The 18653-nt window shown below is 45.6% G+C and overlaps 1 pseudogene; it reads left to right on the top strand.

Annotated features, from left to right (window-relative positions):
• Positions 1-17114: 17114 nt before the first annotated feature.
• LOC134912440 (5S ribosomal RNA) lies at positions 17115-17234 on the top strand (annotated as a pseudogene).
• Positions 17235-18653: the final 1419 nt, after the last annotated feature.

Below are 18653 nucleotides of genomic sequence, written 5' to 3'. Positions count from 1 at the left end.
TTTGAAATAAAGGCTCAGATGCCTCAAGCTGTGGGCAAATTGATATAAATAAAAGGGAAACTTCTACACACTACATAACAGTATAACACACATTAATGTGATAAGGGATAATATGGATACTCTATTCAAACTGAACTACAATAAAATTGATATATAGGCTACGTTTCCATGTTATATATTATATATATACATTATCTATATGACAAATCTCTGCACTTCATGATCTTGAATGATGAAAAATGCCGTGTTTACATGGGAAAAGTGAAAGACAACATTATTAAGCCAGTGAAATCTCACATCAAACAGTAACCGTATGAGCCAGTTACCTCTAATGTGTGAGGTGCAACCCCTGGGGATTACTTCTCCAGAGGCAAGACAGACCTACATTTCACAGCTAGACATCAGTAAATGAAACAAGAGTATGTTAAATATATGCACCTGCCTCTTAAAAGATGTGTAGCAGGAAAAACAGGAAACCAGAGCACTCATAAAATATCCTGCCTGTTTTTTCCTGAGTGAATGAATGGGAGTGAATGCTGACAGATTTAAATAGGACAGAAATTAGCACCACACTTCTATTAACTACTAGGATGAACATAATCTAAAACATTAATAGTAACAAGTACTGTACATAATGTTGTGATACAGTAGGTGAGCACAGCTAGTATTTCTGTCCTCGAGAGTTTCTCTCTTACACACACACTTATATATATTATACATTCATATACTAGTATAACAGAACAAGGTATGGCCGGATTAAAGGAGGGGCGACAGGGGTGATCATCCTGGGGTCCCCACACTGTAGGGGCTCCCACACATTCTTACCCCCGAATCAGACACCACCGACACTGAAATCAGAGCTCTCTCCCTTGAGAACGCAATTGCATTTGGCTGTGATTCTCCAGACTCAGAGCAGCATGCAATCCCAGTGCACAACCAACTACCATCTCCAGCCTAGTAACCGTACGAATAATATATACAGTATTCCGGGAGATGGTATATACATATAACCGTACATAATCTGTGGGGTTCACTAACCAAATAGGTTGAACATAGCGCTGGCATAATATAAAAGGCAGTGGGCTGTCTAACTAAGTGGAACTGTTGCATTGTGAGAACTATATTGACTCCAAAATGAATGACACTTTCCCAAGATATGGACATTTAAATGCACCAGCACTTCCACTGAATGTAGTGGATTGGTCAGTGGTAATAGAGGAGCTCTTTTTGTGTGATACACTGATATTAACTGTGTAAATTTATTTTTAATTGTGTTATTACATTTTAATGAAGGTGCGCTCTCTGTTATATGTGTATATATTTGTTGTTGTACAGGAATACACAGCGAGATCTCTAGGTAAGTGCAACCTGGAAGTGTTGCGGGATTCATGCCCCTTTGGTGTAAGGTCACACTCGCTTTTCCAGAAGCGCACATGCGCAAAAGAGCCCCCCTCATTAAGGTGCCCCACCCTGTCATTTTGTTCTGGATCCGCCGGGAATATGATGATGTACAGGAGCTGAGAGTGAGGCAGCGCCATTTTGCTCTCAGCTCCGTCCTTAGCTGCGCCGGCTGTCTGATTGTGGTGGAAGGCTTTGTCTTTGTGGGGTTCCCAGGCCAGCCCACCCTACCCTACCCTACTCTACCCCCTGTGGTGCAGCAGCTTTGAGTCAAAGGCAGAGCGCTGGTGCCTGGACCTGCAGCAACCAGGGCACACTGCAGTGCTCATATTTAGTATATTAATGATAACATCACCTTCATATCTCTTTTATTCAATAGGGGCCCCCACAGGTTTGTTGTTCAGGGGCCCCCACAGACCTTAATCTGACCCTGGACCCAGATGACCTCAATCTTTGTACCTGCCCGGTCCTGCCCCCTCAGTTACTGGTTTTGCCCACTCTCTAGTATATACTGTTCCCACATACCCACTCCATTGCTGCAACGACCCCCCTGTCGTTACTCCAACCATATATTTTAATGGGCATAGTCATCAATATCTCCCTAAAGTTCCAGACATAGGTGTCTGACCCGCCGCTAGTGGCGGAGTCAGATACCAAATTGCTACAGCAATTCAATATGGCAGCGGTGTTAGGAGAGCTGCTCCAAAAAGCCTTTGCGAGCACTTACAGGATGATTCCATTGCTAATTAGTAGCAGTGGAATTTTACACTGCCATGTCTGACTCTGCACATACCAGGGCTGTTTCTAGCCAATTTGGCTCCCAGTGCGATATTTAAAAATGCGCCCCCCCATGACATAAAAAAAATTGCCCCCCCCACACACACACACACACACCTAGATAAAAATAAAAAAACTTGCGCGTGCACCCGACAAGGGGGCGTGTCCTCATCTAAATGGGTGTGGCCTCATTTAAATGGGCATGGCCTCATCTGAAAAGACTACCTTACAATCCAGTTTTTGACCCTGCTCCAACAGATCACGACCACCACAGGAAAAAAAAATTCTACCATATTAAGCCCCACACAGTAATGCCCCCTGCACCATATTATGCCACACACTGCAATGCTCTTAATACATTAAATCCCCACACTACGGCAGGCAAGAGTCCCCATTTTACACATTGAGAGAGAGAGAGAGAGAGAGAATACTTACAGAGGCGATTACCGCTCTTCGGCCGGCCTCACCAGTCGCTCCTCGCGACGGCCTTTCCCTCTTCCTAACTTGGATCCCCCTCTGTACTCCACTCGGGGGGGTGAGTTTCGCAGAGTGACGGGGTTGTGTCGTGACGTAACGACGCAACCACGTCATTCCGTGAAACTCCGCCCCCGAGCGGGTTACTCGGGGAGAAATAGGAGGGGGAAGCAGGGAGCCACAGTTAGTGCCGCGGCGGGCGCCCAGTGCGGTTGCACTGCTCGCCTGTCCCAAGAAACGGCCCTGGCACATACGAATGAAGTTTCCCATCCTAGTGTATGGAAACTAAGGACTGGATCATTTGTGAAAGATATCAGTCATGTCCTCTGCTTTGTGAACACACCAGAATTGTGTTCATATGTTACCTCTTGTATAACCAGACATAAGAAAATTAGCTCACTATCTTTCGTCAATCACAAATGTATTTGATTGTTCCAGTATTTTATAATATTGTACATAAGCATAACTATTTTCACTAGCAAGAATAAATCTGAATAAATAATAATCACTTAGCTTGTTGAGAAATTGGGCCTAATTTAATAAGCATTGCAGATTCTGTGGGTATATATATATATATATATATATATATTAGAGATGTGCGGCGGGCACTTTTCGTGTTTTGGTTTTGGTTCTGGTTCCATCCTCGTGTTTTGGATCTGGATTGGTTTTGTCAAAACCACCCTTTCGTGTTTTGGTTTTGGATCTGGATGATTTTGGAAAAAAAAACATAAAAACAGCTAAAATCACCGAATTTGGGGGTCATTTTGATCCTACGGTATTATTAACCTCAATAACATTCATTTCCACTCATTTCCAGTCTATTCTGAACACCTCACACCTCACAATATTGTTTTTGGGCCAAAAGGTTGCACTGAGGAGGCTGTATGACTAAGCTAAGCGACACAAGTGTGCAGCACAAACACCTGGCCCATCTAGGAGTGGTACTGCAGTGTCAGACAGGAGGGCAGATTTAAAAAATAGGCCCCAAACAGCACATCATGCAAAGAAGAAAAAGAGGTGCAATGAGGTAGCTGTATGACTAAGTTGAGCGACACAAATGTGCGGCACAAACACCTGGCCCATCTATGAGTGGCACTGCAGTTGCAGACAGGATGGCACTTAAAAAAACTAGGCCCCAAACAGCACATCATGCAAAGAAGAAAAAGAGGTGCAATGAGGTAGCTGTATGACTAAGCTAAGCGACACAAGTGTGCGTCACAAACACCTGGCCCATCTAGGAGTGGCACCACAGTTGCAGACAGGATGGCACACAGGATGGCACTTAAAAAAAAATAGGCCCCAAAGAGCACATCATGCAAAGAAGTAAAAGAGGTGCAATGAGGTAGCTGTATGACTAAGCTAAGCGACACAAGTGTGCAGCACAAACACCTGGCCCATCTAAGAGTGGCACGGCAGTTGCAGACAGGATGGCACTTAAAAAACTAAGCCCCAAACAGCACATCATGCAAAGAAGTAAAAGAGGTGCAATGAGGTAGCTGTATGACTAAGCTGAGCAACACAAGTGTGCGGCACAAACACCTGGCCCATCTAGGAGTGGCACCGCAGTTGCAGACAGGATGGCACACAGGATGGCACTTAAAAAAAAATAGGCCCCAAAGAGCACATCATGCAAAGAAGTAAAAGAGGTGCAATGAGGTAGCTGTATGACTAAGCTAAGCGACACAAGTGTGCGGCACAAACACCTGGCCCATCTAAGAGTGGCACGGCAGTTGCAGACAGGATGGCACTTAAAAAACTAAGCCCCAAAGAGCACATCATGCAAAGAAGTAAAATAGGTGCAATGAGGTGGCTGTATGACTAAGCTAAGCGACACAAGTGTGCGGCACAAACACCTGGCCCATCTAAGAGTGGTACGGCAGTTGCAGACAGGATGGCACTTCAAAAAACTAAGCCCTAAACAGCACATCATGCAAAGAAGTAAAAGAGGTGCAATGAGGTAGCTGTATGACTAAGCTGAGCAACACAAGTGTGCGGCACAAACACCTGGCCCATCTAGGAGTGGCACCGCAGTTGCAGACAGGATGGCACACAGGATGGCACTTAAAAAAAAATAGGCCCCAAAGAGCACATCATGCAAAGAAGTAAAATAGGTGCAATGAGGTAGCTGTATGACTAAGCTAAGCGACACAAGTGTGCGGCACAAACACCTGGCCCATCTAAGAGTGGCACTGCAGTTGCAGACAGGATGGCACTTCAAAAAACTAGGCCCCAAACAGCACATCATGCAAAGAAGAAAAAGAGGTGAAATGAGGTAGCTGTATGATTAAGCTAAGCGACACAAGTGTGCGGCACAAACACCTGGCCCATCTAAGAGTGGCACTGCAGTTGCAGACAGGATGGCACTTAAAAAAAATAGGCCCCAAAGAGCACATCATGCAAAGAAGTAAAAGAGGTCAGGCGGTAGTGAAGTTCTGGAGGGTTTGGTTCTCTGAGAACTGAACCTGCTCATCTCTAATATGTATTTACATATATATATATATATATATATATAGTGGAGGCGGGTAGCCGCGGCCCACCCCTGCAATGGTCCTGACATGCCTGCGTTGTCCGGACCGCGCCCCACTCCCTCCCCGTGACCGCCCCCCCTGATACCGCATCTGCCTGTCAATCAGACAGAGGTGCTCGCTGGCTGCGCGAGCGCACTCACCAAAGGGTATCAGGCTACGATCGCTGCTGCAGTGATAGGGTTTGAATTAGGCCCTATGATACTTGCAAAATAAATTGTCTGACAAATAATCAGCATTGTGAGTGACTGAGTAGATCTATGTAGTGTGTGACCGCACATTACATAGATCTGCCTAGTTGCAATGGTTTTGAACTGACAATTATACCTAGTAGCTTCATATACTGTAGTTAGAATTAGGAGACTTGCTATGCACAAGCAAATACTGTAGCTCTATCACTAAGGTGTCTGCTTTCAGTGTAATGGGTTCTAATCCTAGGTATGACTGCTAAGAAATATATGATTTTTAAAATAAATGACAATGAAATATATATATACTAGCTGAATACCCGTGCTTCGCTCCGGAATTTCGAGTATAATCACAAAGAGATGAAAAGCGCTGAGGTGAATAATCCACCTCCTTCTCTGCCTCTGATGCTGCCCTGCTCAGTGCTGTAAATGCTGGGATGACAGTCCAAGATCCACCCACTGTATGTTAAATATGTAAGGTGTGCAGGGATAGGCTGACTATTCCAAAGAGCCCTAGGTCTCCTTGCTTAGCTTCTCGCTCTCCTTAGCGCTCCTCCTTTTGAAGGTAAATATTTCCGCACAACACTTAAGGTCACTGGGAGAGCTGTCGGTACCCTCTACACAACAGATAAGCAGTTGCTGACTATCAGGCTTTTCTTTAATGCATTTAAGAGGCAAAATATCTGTCTCCTTTCCTCCTATTGCTCTCTGAGAGGCTCGGCAATGTTTAGATCAAGTGACAGGTTAACCTCTGATAATTAGGACACTATCCCCTCCTCCTGACTGGAAAGAGGTTGGTTAAGTATCTATGGGGATCATTCTGAGTTGATTGCTCGCTGACGATTTTCGCAGTGCAGCGATTAAGGAAAAAAACGGCAAAAATGCGCATGGTACTTTCACACAAAACTTTGTAGATTTACACAAGCTCGAGCGACGTTTTTTCATCGCTCGAGTGATCGTAATGTGATTGACAGGAAGTGGGTGTTTCTGGGTGGAAACTGGCCATTTTCAGGGAGTGTGCTAAAAAACGCAGGCGTGCCAGGTAAAAACTCAGGAGTGGCTGGAGAAACGGGGGAGTGGCTGGCCGAACGCAGGGCTTGTTTGTGACGTCAAACCAGGAACTAAACGGACTGAGGTGACCACAGTCTAGGAGTAGGTCTGGAGCTACTCAGAAACTGCAGCAAATTATTTAGTAGCAGTTCTGCTAACCTTTCGTTAGCAATTCTGCTAAGCTAAGATACACTCCCAGAGGGCGGCGGCCTAGCGTTTGCAATGCTACTAAAAGCAGCTAGCGAGCAAACAACTCAGAATGAGGGCCAATATCTGAGAAAAATAATAATAAATATATATATATATATATATATAGATATATAAATTAGAGATGAGCGCCGGAAATTTTTCGGGTTTTGTGTTTTGGTTTTGGGTTCGGTTCCGCGGCCGTGTTTTGGGTTCGACCGCGTTTTGGCAAAACCTCACCGAATTTTTTTTGTCGGATTCGGGTGTGTTTTGGATTCGGGTGTTTTTTTCAAAAAACCCTAAAAAACAGCTTAAATCATAGAATTTGGGGGTAATTTTGATCCCAAAGTATTATTAACCTCAAAAAACATAATTTACACTCATTTTCAGCCTATTCTGAACACATCACACCTCACAATATTATTTTTAGTCCTAAAATTTGCACCGAGGTCGCTGTGTGAGTAAGATAAGCGACCCTAGTGGCCGACACAAACACCGGGCCCATCTAGGAGTGGCACTGCAGTGTCACGCAGGATGTCCCTTCCAAAAAACCCTCCCCAAACAGCACATGACGCAAAGAAAAAAAGAGGCGCAATGAGGTAGCTGTGTGAGTAAGATTAGCGACCCTAGTGGCCGACACAAACACCGGGCCCATCTAGGAGTGGCACTGCAGTGTCACGCAGGATGTCCCTTCCAAAAAACCCTCCCCAAACAGCACATGACGCAAAGAAAAAAAGAGGCGCAATGAGGTAGCTGACTGTGTGAGAAAGATAAGCGACCCTAGTGGCCGACACAAACACCGGGCCCATCTAGGAGTGGCACTGCAGTGTCACGCAGGATGTCCCTTCCAAAAAACCCTCCCCAAACAGCACATGACGCAAAGAAAAAAAGAGGCGCAATGAGGTAGCTGACTGTGTGAGAAAGATAAGCGACCCTAGTGGCCGACACAAACACCGGGCCCATCTAGGAGTGGCACTGCAGTGTCACGCAGGATGTCCCTTCCAAAAAACCCTCCCCAAACAGCACATGACGCAAAGAAAAAAAGAGGCGCAATGAGGTAGCTGACTGTGTGAGAAAGATAAGCGACCCTAGTGGCCGACACAAACACCGGGCCCATCTAGGAGTGGCACTGCAGTGTCACGCAGGATGTCCCTTCCAAAAAACCCTCCCCAAACAGCACATGACGCAAAGAAAAAAAGAGGCGCAATGAGGTAGCTGTGTGAGAAAGATAAGCGACCCTAGTGGCCGACACAAACACCGGGCCCATCTAGGAGTGGCACTGCAGTGTCACGCAGGATGTCCCTTCCAAAAAACCCTCCCCAAACAGCACATGACGCAAAGAAAAAAAGAGGCGCAATGAGGTAGCTGTGTGAGTAAGATTAGCGACCCTAGTGGCCGACACAAACACCGGGCCCATCTAGGAGTGGCACTGCAGTGTCACGCAGGATGGCCCTTCCAAAAAACCCTCCCCAAACAGCACATGACGCAAAGAAAAAAAGAGGCGCAATGAGGTAGCTGACTGTGTGAGTAAGATTAGCGACCCTAGTGGCCGACACAAACACCGGGCACATCTAGGAGTGGCACTGCAGTGTCACGCAGGATGTCCCTTCCAAAAAACCCTCCCCAAACAGCACATGACGCAAAGAAAAAAAGAGGCGCAATGAGGTAGCTGTGTGAGTAAGATTAGCGACCCTAGTGGCCGACACAAACACCGGGCCCATCTAGGAGTGGCACTGCAGTGTCACGCAGGATGTCCCTTCCAAAAAACCCTCCCCAATCAGCACATGATGCAAAGAAAAAGAAAAGAAAAAAGAGGTGCAAGATGGAATTATCCTTGGGCCCTCCCACCCACCCTTATGTTGTATAAACAAAACAGGACATGCACACTTTAACCAACCCATCATTTCAGTGACAGGGTCTGCCACACGACTGTGACTGATATGACGGGTTGGTTTGGACCCCCCCCAAAAAAGAAGCAATTAATCTCTCCTTGCACAAACTGGCTCTACAGAGGCAAGATGTCCACCTCATCTTCACCCTCCGATATATCACCGTGTACATCCCCCTCCTCACAGATTATCAATTCGTCCCCACTGGAATCCACCATCTCAGCTCCCTGTGTACTTTGTGGAGGCAATTGCTGCTGGTCAATGTCTCCGCGGAGGAATTGATTATAATTCATTTTAATGAACATCATCTTCTCCACATTTTCTGGATGTAACCTCGTACGCCGATTGCTGACAAGGTGAGCGGCGGCACTAAACACTCTTTCGGAGTACACACTTGTGGGAGGGCAACTTAGGTAGAATAAAGCCAGTTTGTGCAAGGGCCTCCAAATTGCCTCTTTTTCCTGCCAGTATAAGTACGGACTGTGTGACGTGCCTACTTGGATGCGGTCACTCATATAATCCTCCACCATTCTATCAATGTTGAGAGAATCATATGCAGTGACAGTAGACGACATGTCCGTAATCGTTGTCAGGTCCTTCAGTCCGGACCAGATGTCAGCATCAGCAGTCGCTCCAGACTGCCCTGCATCACCGCCAGCGGGTGGGCTCGGAATTCTGAGCCTTTTCCTCGCACCCCCAGTTGCGGGAGAATGTGAAGGAGGAGATGTTGACAGGTCGCGTTCCGCTTGACTTGACAATTTTGTCACCAGCAGGTCTTTCAACCCCAGCAGACCTGTGTCTGCCGGAAAGAGAGATCCAAGGTAGGCTTTAAATCTAGGATCGAGCACGGTGGCCAAAATGTAGTGCTCTGATTTCAACAGATTGACCACCCGTGAATCCTTGTTAAGCGAATTAAGGGCTGCATCCACAAGTCCCACATGCCTAGCGGAATCGCTCCGTGTTAGCTCCTTCTTCAATGCCTCCAGCTTCTTCTGCAAAAGCCTGATGAGGGGAATGACCTGACTCAGGCTGGCAGTGTCTGAACTGACTTCACGTGTGGCAAGTTCAAAGGGCATCAGAACCTTGCACAACGTTGAAATCATTCTCCACTGCACTTGAGACAGGTGCATTCCATCTCCTATATTGTGCTCAATTGTATAGGCTTGAATGGCCTTTTGCTGCTCCTCCAACCTCTGAAGCATATAGAGGGTTGAATTCCACCTCGTTACCACTTCTTGCTTCAGATGATGGCAGGGCAGGTTCAGTAGTTTTTGGTGGTGCTCCAGTCTTCTGTACGTGGTGCCTGTACGCCGAAAGTGTCCCGCAATTTTTCTGGCCACCGACAGCATCTCTTGCACGCCCCTGTCGTTTTTTAAAAAATTCTGCACCACCAAATTCAAGGTATGTGCAAAACATGGGACGTGCTGGAATTTGCCCATATTTAATGCACACACAATATTGCTGGCGTTGTCCGATGCCACAAATCCACAGGAGAGTCCAATTGGGGTAAGCCATTCCGCGATGATCTTCCTCAGTTGCCGTAAGAGGTTTTCAGCTGTGTGCGTATTCTGGAAAGCGGTGATACAAAGCGTAGCCTGCCTAGGAAAGAGTTGGCGTTTGCGAGATGCTGCTACTGGTGCCGCCGCTGCTGTTCTTGCGGCGGGAGTCCATACATCTACCCAGTGGGCTGTCACAGTCATATAGTCCTGACCCTGCCCTGCTCCACTTGTCCACATGTCCGTGGTTAAGTGGACATTGGGTACAACTGCATTTTTTAGGACACTGGTGAGTCTTTTTCTGACGTCCGTGTACATTCTCGGTATCGCCTGCCTAGAGAAGTGGAACCTAGATGGTATTTGGTAACGGGGGCACACTGCCTCAATAAATTGTCTAGTTCCCTGTGAACTAACGGCGGATACCGGACGCACGTCTAACACCAACATAGTTGTCAAGGCCTCAGTTATCCGCTTTGCAGTAGGATGACTGCTGTGATATTTCATCTTCCTCGCAAAGGACTGTTGAACAGTCAATTGCTTACTGGAAGTAGTACAAGTGGGCTTACGACTTCCCCTCTGGGATGACCATCGACTCCCAGCGGCAACAACAGCAGCGCCAGCAGCAGTAGGCGTTACACGCAAGGATGCATCGGAGGAATCCCAGGCAGGAGAGGACTCGTCAGACTTGCCAGTGACATGGCCTGCAGGACTATTGGCATTCCTGGGGAAGGAGGAAATTGACACTGAGGGAGTTGGTGGGGTGGTTTGCGTGAGCTTGGTTACAAGAGGAAGGGATTTACTGGTCAGTGGACTGCTTCCGCTGTCACCCAAAGTTTTTGAACTTGTCACTGACTTATTATGAATGCGCTGCAGGTGACGTATAAGGGAGGATGTTCCGAGGTGGTTAACGTCCTTACCCCTACTTATTACAGCTTGACAAAGGGAACACACGGCTTGACACCTGTTGTCCGCATTTCTGGTGAAATACCTCCACACCGAAGAGCTGATTTTTTTGGTATTTTCACCTGGCATGTCAACGGCCATATTCCTCCCACGGACAACAGGTGTCTCCCCGGGTGCCTGACTTAAACAAACCACCTCACCATCAGAATCCTCCTGGTCAATTTCCTCCCCAGCGCCAGCAACACCCATATCCTCCTCATCCTGGTGTACTTCAACACTGACATCTTCAATCTGACTATCAGGAACTGGACTGCGGGTGCTCCTTCCAGCACTTGCAGGGGGCATGCAAATAGTGGAAGGCGCATGCTCTTCACGTCCAGTGTTGGGAAGGTCAGGCATCGCAAACGACACAATTGGACTCTCCTTGTGGATTTGGGATTTCAAAGAACGCACAGTTCTTTGCGGTGCTTTTGCCAGCTTGAGTCTTTTCAGTTTTCTAGCGAGAGGCTGAGTGCTTCCATCCTCATGTGAAGCTGAACCACTAGCCATGAACATAGGCCAGGGCCTCAGCCGTTCCTTGCCACTCCGTGTGGTAAATGGCATATTGGCAAGTTTACGCTTCTCCTCCGACAATTTTATTTTAGGTTTTGGAGTCCTTTTTTTTCTGATATTTGGTGTTTTGGATTTGACATGCTCTGTACTATGACATTGGGCATCGGCCTTGGCAGACGACGTTGCTGGCATTTCATCGTCTCGGCCATGACTAGTGGCAGCAGCTTCAGCACGAGGTGGAAGTGGATCTTGATCTTTCCCTAATTTTGGAACCTCAACTTTTTTGTTCTCCATATTTTATAGGCAGAACTAAAAGGCACCTCAGGTAAACAATGGAGATGGATGGATTGGATACTAGTATACAATTATGGACGGACTGCCACGGTTAGGTGGTATAAAAAAACCACGGTTAGGTGGTATATATTATAATAATAATACAATTATGGATGGACGGACTGCCTGCCGACTGCCGACACAGAGGTAGCCACAGCCGTGAACTACCGCACTGTACACTGGTTGATAAAGAGATAGTAGTATACTCGTAACAACTAGTATGACACTATGACGACGGTATAAAGAATGAAAAAAAAACCACGGTTAGGTGGTATATATTATAATAATAATACAATTATGGATGGACGGACTGCCTGCCGACTGCCGACACAGAGGTAGCCACAGCCGTGAACTACCGCACTGTACACTGGTTGATAAAGAGATAGTAGTATACTCGTAACAACTAGTATGACACTATGACGACGGTATAAAGAAAGAAAAAAAAATACCACAGTTAGGTGGTATATATTATAATAATAATACAATTATGGATGGACGGACTGCCTGCCGACTGCCGACACAGAGGTAGCCACAGCCGTGAACTACCGCACTGTACACTGGTTGATAAAGAGATAGTAGTATACTCGTAACAACTAGTATGACACTATGACGACGGTATAAAGAATGAAAAAAAAACCACGGTTAGGTGGTATATATTATAATAATAATACAATTATGGATGGACGGACTGCCTGCCGACTGCCGACACAGAGGTAGCCACAGCCGTGAACTACCGCACTGTACACTGGTTGATAAAGAGATAGTAGTATACTCGTAACAACTAGTATGACACTATGACGACGGTATAAAGAATGAAAAAAAAACCACGGTTAGGTGGTATATATTATAATAATAATACAATTATGGATGGACGGACTGCCTGCCGACTGCCGACACAGAGGTAGCCACAGCCGTGAACTACCGCACTGTACACTGGTTGATAAAGAGATAGTAGTATACTCGTAACAACTAGTATGACACTATGACGACGGTATAAAGAATGAAAAAAAAACCACGGTTAGGTGGTATATATTATAATAATAATACAATTATGGATGGACGGACTGCCTGCCGACTGCCGACACAGAGATAGCCACAGCCGTGAACTACCGCACTGTACACTGGTTGATAAAGAGATAGTAGTATACTCGTAACAACTAGTATGACACTATGACGGTATAAAGAATGAAAAAAAAACCACGGTTAGGTGGTATATATTATAATAATAATACAATTATGGATGGACGGACTGCCTGCCGACTGCCGACACAGAGGTAGCCACAGCCGTGAACTACCGCACTGTACACTGGTTGATAAAGAGATAGTAGTATACTCGTAACAACTAGTATGACACTATGACGACGGTATAAAGAAAGAAAAAAAAATACCACGGTTAGGTGGTATATATTGTAATACAATTATGGATGGACGGACTGCCTGCCGAGTTCCGACTGCCGACACAGAGGTAGCCACAGCCGTGAACTACCGCACTGTACTGTGTCTGCTGCTAATATAGACTGGTTGATAAAGAGATAGTATACAATACATACAACAATATACTACTATACTGGTGGTCAGGCACTGGTCACCACTAGTCACACTGGCAGTGGCACTCCTGCAGCAAAAGTGTGCACTGTTTAATTTTAAATTAATATAATATTATGTACTCCTGGGGGCTCCTGCTATAACAACCTGCAGTGCTCCCCAGTCTCCCCCACAATTATTATAAGCTTTGCCTTTTATACATTGATGTGCAGCACACTGGGCTGAGCTGAGTGCACACAGACTGAGTCACACTGTGTGACTGGCTGCTGCTGTGTATCGTTTTTTTTCAGGCAGAGAACGGATATAGCAGAGAACGGATATATTATATTAAAATAAATAAAAGTTAACTAACAACAACTGCACTGGTCACTGTGGTAAACTCTGTCTGACTCTGCACAATCTCTCTCTCTCTTCTAATCTAATTTCTAATGGAGAGGACGCCAGCCACGTCCTCTCCCTATCAATCTCAATGCACGTGTGAAAATGGCGGCGACGCGCGGCTCCTTATATAGAATCCGAGTCTCGCGAGAATCCGACAGCGTCATGATGACGTTCGGGCGCGCTCGGGTTAACCGAGCAAGGCGGGAGGATCCGAGTCTGCTCGGACCCGTGAAAAAAACATGAAGTTCGTGCGGGTTCGGTTTCAGAGAAACCGAACCCGCTCATCTCTAATATAAATACATATATAAATACATATATATATATATATATATATATATATATATATTTCAATTCCGTCTGGCACACCACCAATCTAGAAAAAGTAAATGCTCCGGTGCCCTGCCTTTCAGTAAATAATACAACACGAGTTATGGCTGGCACTCATGGAGACTGAATAACACAATGACACAGGATCTATAGTCAACGTTTCAGGGTTTAAACCCTTTTACCAAGTCTTGATAAAAGGGTTTAAACCCTGAAACGTTGACTATAGATACTGTGTCATCATGTTATTCAGTCTCCATGAGTGCTAGCCATAACTTGTTTTGTGTGTATATATATATATATATATATATGCAGCAAGAGATATCCGGAACTCCAGAATCAATGTGTAAATGCCAGGGTGCCCTCCTAGTAGTAATGCAGAGGAGATATCCTTCCCCACCTGTGGCTCAGGTGTTTGCAGCGAAGGAAATGAGGCGGCACTCCATGGACTTATGCAAAAAGATTATTTGTATTTAAAACATAGTGACATCAAAATAGCATTGTGTCAATCAAAACAAAACAAAAACAGAAACAGGTATCTTACGACGTTTCAAGGCATGGCAGCCTTTTCATCAGGTAAGTAACCCTAGTGCTGTGAAAAAGATAAAGAACCAAACCAATGAGGAAACACTCACCTGTTAAGTAGCGTGAAGTGCAGGAGAGAGGTGTTCCCGGCGTCTGTGTCCGGGACTTCCGGGAGGGTCACGTGAGCGGCTCCCCTGTGACGTGTTACGTTGCTAGGCAACGTACACAAACTGTGGCAGGCGCCGGGAAAGCCTGTCTGTGATCGAAAATAGAAACAGTGGTGTTCTCAAGAGAGACACTATACCATTCATTTACAAACAAAAGTTATCCCACCACAATATCACCATGGGGGAAAGGAAAGCCATTGAGTCCCTACGCAATGACACCCAATTGGTCATCAGAGCTGCCGACAAGGGGGTTGGCATTGTACTGTTAGACTATGACTACTACACCATGGAAGCCAATAATCAACTGGCTGACACCACTTGCTACCACAAACTCGGCTATGACCCAACAGGGAGTTATAAAGGTGAAATAGACTCAATCATACAGATGGGATTCAATAATGGATACATCAACAAGACCACAGCTGAATTTATGACCACTGCTCATCCCAGGATACCCTTCATGTATACACTCCCGAAAATTCATAAATCTCTTTCTCAACCTCCTGGACGTCCTATCATCTCAGCAAGGGGGTCCCTATGCCAGCCTCTATCTCAACTGGTTGATTTTTATCTGCAGCCATTAGTCAAGCGAACAACCAGTTTCATCGAGGATACATCCGATTTTTTGAGGAAACTTGAATCAGTACGCAACATCACTGAAGATACCTTGTTGGTGACTCTTGATGTCTCGAGTCTTTATACCAATATTCCACACTCACAAGGGGTTGCAGCATGTAGAGAACTGCTTACAGACAATGACGCCTATTTTGGTCCACCCGTGTCCTTTTTGTTGTTACTCATTGACATTATTCTCAACAAAAACTATTTCCTCTTTGGTAATTGCTTTTATTTACAAAAACAGGGGACCGCCATGGGTTCGAATATGGTACCCTCTTACGCCAATATCTTCATGGCGGCATACGAGCAGGTGCATATTACTGGTAATCCTTTTTTTGGTCATTTTTTGTCATTTTATGTACGCTACATTGATGACCTGTTTTTTATTTGGCAAGGCAGCGAAGAGAACCTCCTGGCATTCATCAGTGAATTGAACTCACTTCCAGGCACCATCAGGTTTAGCCTGACTTTCAGCAAAACGCACATCAACTTCTTGGATGTTTCCATCAAAAAGGAGGACAACAAACTCTTGACGTACATCTATAGCAAGGAATCAGATAGAAATACTCTGCTACTACACTCAAGCTTTCATCCTGCACCCCTGAAAAGAGGATTACCGTTCTCACAACTTCTACGGGTGATCCGTATTACTTCGGATCCAACTGCCATCCCGGCTGCCTTGGAGCCCATGTGTCAGCGATTTCTAGACAGAGGTTACCCCAAAAAGGAGATTGACGATGCCCTCTCCAGGATCGGACAAATCAAGAGAGAAGATGCATTATCCAAAAAGAATCGTCCTGCTGATAACGAACGGGACAGGCTAAATTTTAGCAGTATGTTCACCACATCCTCAGGCTATATCCGCAACAAAATTCGGGAACACTGGCACTTGATTGCAAGTGATCCAGTTCTCAACCAGGAACTTTCTATGATTCCCAGATTTGCCTACAGACGGGGACCGAATTTGAAGGACCTTTTAGTAAAAACAGATTTCTCTCAGAAAAAGACTAATAAAACTTCCAATTGGCTGACGAGGAAACCCGGGGTCTATAGATGCACGGGATGCTCCAATTGTTCATTTCTCTTACTGGGCAATCGCTTCGTCAATCCATACGACAATAAGGAGTATTCAATTAAATACAGTCTGGATTGTAACAGCCGCTTTATTGTCTATGTACTCAGATGTCCCTGTAATCGTCTGTATGTTGGCAAGACCAGCAGAATGCTTAAGGAAAGACTCAGCCAACACTGTTCTTCTATTAAAAAATGCCTTATGGCCACAGACGCCACTGGAGACTTTACCAATTTGCCCGTAGCTAGACACTTCAAAGAGGCTAAGCACACTGTTAATCAATTTAAATGTTGCATCCTTGACCAGATTCTGCCGTTGCAGCGGGGAGGTGACTGGGACAGACTGCTACTTCAAAGAGAACTCCAGTGGATTTACAGACTACATACTCTGACTCCCAACGGCCTCAATGAAGACTTTCGTTTGGGCTGTTTCTTGTGAAGCTACTCAGCCGTTGTTTTTGGTTTTATTTCTTTGACACCGCCGTGTGTCCAGTATTTTGATTTAGTTGTTTATGTCAGCATTCTGATACCGCTGTGTGTCAGTCAGTGTACACCTTTGGAGGGTGTTGGTTTGGGGTGATTTCACACTTTTCCATTATCTTGGGGTTGTGGCAGTCAGATTGTGCTTTCGGCATTTTTCTTTCGCAACTCTGTTGTCTCTACTAGTAGCATGGCCTCATCATAGACAGCACCGGTTTGGCATTTTAGTGATTTCTACAGCCATACCACACTGGACGACGTCCAATTCCGTCCGATCTTGGAAACTAAGCAGTGTTGGGCCCAGTCAGTACCAGTCTTGGAGACGGCCTGGGAATACTGGGTGCTGTAATTTCGTTACTTAGCCACACACGGTTATGTATTACCCAGCGGCAAATCTCTAGACTTTCTGTTCTTGTCTATGTTGCATGCATTTCCACTTCCCTTCCCTTTTTTCTCTTTTTCTACTCTATCGCCTCATCCAACCACTCTCATTTTTGCTACACACGCTACATGCGGTACTTGGGCGCATCTGGATTTCACCAACATGCGCAGTTTCACTTTCTATCTCTTGCCACACATCTCATATGGGATTTATCTTTTAGTCATGGACGCATTATCCTGTTCTATCTTTGCTCCTATGTTTTTTCTTGTCAGTAGTTCACTTTTTGCACTATGTGAGGGTCTTACTGTTGGCTCGCTGGTTTGTCCAATGTCCATCACCTATGTTAACCTATGTGGCTGAGTTCATTCACCATGTTGTGTCAACATTTGCTGGGGTTGTGCTTCTTACGGTTATGGATCCAACGTGTGACTAGACAACACGGTTGGAAGTTTGTGATACTGTTAATATCCCCCTAGGTTCAGGTAATGACACTACCCTTACATGGTTTTTGCTACCACCTGATCGATGGTCTCCAGCGGTCTTTTTTGTTTTGCCTTTATTTTATTTTATTATCATTATCATTATTATTCTTATTCTTCTGTTTATGTACTTTATGTCATATGCTGTGTTTCACTTGCATCAGACCCTCCCCCCTTCTTTGTCCTTCACATTTTTCTTCACCATGATCCTTTTGCTGCACTGTGTCTAGTTGCCAGCACCCTTTCCCGTCCCCACCGCGAGCGCTTGCGCTGCTGTACTCGGCTCCCCCGTGCTGTGCACAGTGCACTTGAGCCGTTGCCAGGGAGGGCGCATGGTTTGTTTACCTTGGGGATGACGCGACGGACCAGGGGAGGCGGGAGAGCCGCATACAGGACTCATCCCGCCTCCTGCTCCCGTCATTGGTTGTTGATCTACTTTGATTTTGGCGCCCTTTTATGTTTATAACCCTGTGTGTTACTCAGCTCTTGTAGCCCCTGAGGAAGACCAGCTTTGGTCGAAACAGCTGTCGGGCTGTGCCTGTATGTACGCTTGTTGCTTTGACATGGAATAAATTTTCGTCTTCTTTTCATCAAAAACGTGAGTGCTGGCTTGTTTTGCTTTTTCCTCTGCACTGGATTAAGTGAGTGCCTTTTTATATATATATATATATATATATAGAGAGAGGTTTGGGAAACAGCGGCACTCAGCAGTCTGGAAATCATTCAATTAATCTTTATTCGGTCCTACGCCGTTTCGGGGACGACACCCCGTCTTCAGGGACAATCATACACAAACACATAGAGAAAAACAATACATATATACCCTCCTAATAGACACTCATTACTGAGAATCCACTCACCTGTCCGGGCGCCGACGGGACCGCCATGTGTTTTCGCGAGTTGTCACAGT

Source organism: Pseudophryne corroboree, chromosome 4, assembly GCF_028390025.1.
Source record: "Pseudophryne corroboree isolate aPseCor3 chromosome 4, aPseCor3.hap2, whole genome shotgun sequence".
NCBI classification, from domain to species: domain Eukaryota; kingdom Metazoa; phylum Chordata; class Amphibia; order Anura; family Myobatrachidae; genus Pseudophryne; species Pseudophryne corroboree.
The sequence above is the reverse complement of the archived record's forward strand: the minus strand, read 5'-3'. Positions and strand labels throughout refer to the sequence as shown.